Source organism: Suncus etruscus, chromosome 10 (genome assembly GCF_024139225.1).
Source record: "Suncus etruscus isolate mSunEtr1 chromosome 10, mSunEtr1.pri.cur, whole genome shotgun sequence".
Lineage (NCBI taxonomy): Eukaryota > Metazoa > Chordata > Mammalia > Eulipotyphla > Soricidae > Suncus > Suncus etruscus.
In genome coordinates this window covers 17770463-17773578 of record NC_064857.1, presented here as the reverse complement: position 1 = coordinate 17773578, position 3116 = coordinate 17770463, and the positions used below count along the sequence as shown (strand labels likewise).

The 3116-nt window shown below is 39.8% G+C and overlaps 1 non-coding gene across 1 annotated transcript; it reads left to right on the top strand.

Moving 5' to 3' along the window:
- The first annotated feature begins 2758 nt into the window (after positions 1–2758).
- LOC126021249 (small nucleolar RNA SNORA51) lies at positions 2759–2892 on the top strand. Its single transcript, XR_007499830.1, has one exon. It is a non-coding gene; the product is annotated as a small nucleolar RNA SNORA51 (small nucleolar RNA).
- The last annotated feature ends 224 nt before the right edge of the window (positions 2893–3116 follow it).

Sequence of the window (3116 nt, the reverse complement as noted above, 5' to 3'; positions counted from 1 at the left end):
TGTCAATCTGCTTAAAAAAAAAAGGTCCTGGTGTCTTTTTATCTTGCTGAAAAATCCTGAAACAATAGGTTCCTTGTAGATGATGAAAATAACCAATGTTCAAATAACTAAAATATGAAAATGTTAATTTACACTAATTATTTTTCTGTTTTAACAGACATAATTCAACTAGTCAATATTTTACAAACACATATATAAAATAGATTCAACAGTATAAAAAATATATATGTTCAGTCAAATAAATAAGCTTTGTCAAGATCAAAATATTTGGGGCTGGAGCAGTAGCACAGCGGTAGGGTATTTACCTTGCAAGTGGCTGACCTAGGAAGGACCACCATTCAATCTCCCAGTGTCCCATACGGTCCCCCAAGCCAGGAGCTATTTCTGAGTGCTTAACCAGGAGTAACCCCTGAGCATCATTGGGTGTGGCCCAAAAACCAAAAAATATATATATTTGCTATAATTTAGATAGCCCTTAGTTTAAATTGCTATATGTTTTTCCTAAAATGAAAGTATGACCAGGCCCTTTTTGGAGTAAGTGCAGGTATCCTTCCCCCCACCCCCCATATTTTCCTTCTTCAAGAAATCTGAAGCTGTAACCATGCCCACAGATGCAGTTGTTATGTTTGAACTGGGCCAGTTCCATAGATTCCCTCTTTTCTCCAAGAAGATGTAAACAGGGCTATGAAAGATCATTCTTACCCCTTCCCATGCAGCAGAATGCTGGCCATATCTGAAGGAGAGGGTGGGAACCAAGCCTCCTCCCTACCAAAACCATCCTTCTGCCTTCATCATCTAGTGTGGGCTCCCCTGTCCCTGCAGGGAAAACACAAACGTGAATTAATTTCTCGGAGGGAATTTGTGTGTAAAACATACAAAGAACACACAGAGACAAAGAAAATGGGAAAACTAGTGAAAACCAGCTAGCTTCTGTTTATTATGAAGAGGACATATATATCATTCATGGCGGGGGGGAGGGGAGGCAAACAAAGAGCAGTAAAAAATAAGTGTAGAGCAAAACACTGTCTAAGCAACTTCTCAAGGCTTGTGGTTACACAGATAACAGCATTTTCCCCTAAGATTCCTCAAGTCGTCTAGCTACATAGTTAACCATGATCCCCTAACATAACTCCCCCGTAGCACCTGGCTACAGAAATAACAAAAATTGCTTCTCCCAACCGCCAGGATGTGTCTAGAATATGTTCTGTCTAAAATATGTTTTTCTCCAATGCTGCTGGGTCCGTGTTCACTTTGGCTTGGATGTGTCTAGAATATGTTCTGTCTAAAATCTCCCAAAGTTACTGGCCTCAATGTTCCCTTTGGCATGTCACAATGCCTCAAGTAGTCTTTTAGATTGACCTTAGTAAAGACAGGCTGCATCCTTGTTAGGCCTCTTGAGAGACTGCTAGAGACTCATAGGCCTCAGGCATCTGCTACAGGCCTACTAGGCTTCAGCTCCCCACAATCCGGAATCACTATTTTTCTTATTGCCCTGCCTCATCACTATGACTCTCTTCGGGGACACCAATTTGTCAACACTTACAATACACCATATTTGAACTGATATCACCAAGACATTTTGGAGGTGTGCAGGCACCCCTCCCCCTATATATCTTCCTGCTTCCAGGAAGCCTGGCAACTTTAACTATGTTCACAAATGCACTCACCATAATTGAACCAGGCTAGCTCCAGAGACTTATTCTTTTCTCAAAAAAAGATTTAAACAGGGCTATGAAAGATTCTGAGTATACCAGCCCATGAAGCAAAGATGACCATCTTGGGACAAGAAGGTGGGCCAAGCCAAATCCTACAAAAGCCATACTTGCTGCCTCCATCACCCAGAATTACCAATTCACTGATGGCCCTTCCTCATCACTGGTATTCTATTATTTCCTTAGGGAGCAACAATCTGATCACACTTCAGGTATACCAATTTTGGGGCTGATATCACTAGGGCTTTTTAGAGTGGGTTACCCTCCCCTCATATATTCCTTCTACCAGGAGGCCTGCCAGCTTAGTACATGCCCCTAAAAGTCACAGTATCGTTAATGTACTTTGAATATCTGGACAAGTTCACTTATATTTTTGTTGTTAAATCTAAAGAAACACCACCCCAATTTAACAGAATAGACAGCTAACAATTACAGCTTACTAAACCTTCTGCTATTGTATTATTGACTTGATTGGAGATACAATTATTTTCACAAATGTATTTGCTACTGTATTTTTTATTTTCCTTTCTTTTTTTTCTCTTCCATTTTATTTTTTCTTTCTCTATTTTTACATTACTTTCATTTCTCTGGAAAGGTTTATTATGATCAACTATGTCAACTATGTGATGTATTTTCTTTAAATAAAATTTTAAAATGAAAATAAATTTATAAAATGCAGGTGTAAATCCATAAGAAACAATAATCAGGGTTGTAGGGATATACAGTGGGTAGAGTTCTTGTCTTTCATGTGGGCAACCCAGATTTGATTCCTAGCATCCCATATGATTGCCTCACCCCTCACCTCATCACCACCAGAAGTAATTCCTGGTTCACAGTAATAAGCCCTGAACATTGCCAGTATGCCCCTTACAAAAAGGAAATAATATTCACATATTAAAAGATCAATTTCTAATTTATTAAATTATATTCATGGGTCAATAAGAACATGCCACATTTAAAGTAGGAAAGGGTTAGCTCTCCAATTCATAGTAGGAAGCTTGCCACAAAATGTGGAGCAATGCACAGAATGAGTGAACTTGAAGATGAGCTACCTAACAATTTCATACAACAGAAAATGTTGGAAAAGAGCCTTTCTAAAAGAGGAGGTACAGTAAATGCACCCCATATACACCTCACCTAGGCCCTTTGCCTGGTCTGTATTGTGAATTGGGGGACAAAAAACCAAACAAACAAACAACAAAAATATCATTGGAGACCCAGAGGAAAAATAAAACATGAACGGGGGTAGAGCGGTGGTGCAAGCAGTAGGGTGTTTGCCTTACATGCGTCTGACCTAGGACAGATTGTGGTTCAATCCCCTGGTGTCCCCCAAGCCAGGAGCGATTTCTGAGTGCTTAGCCAGGAGTAACCCCTGAACATCATCAGGTATGGCCCAAATAACAG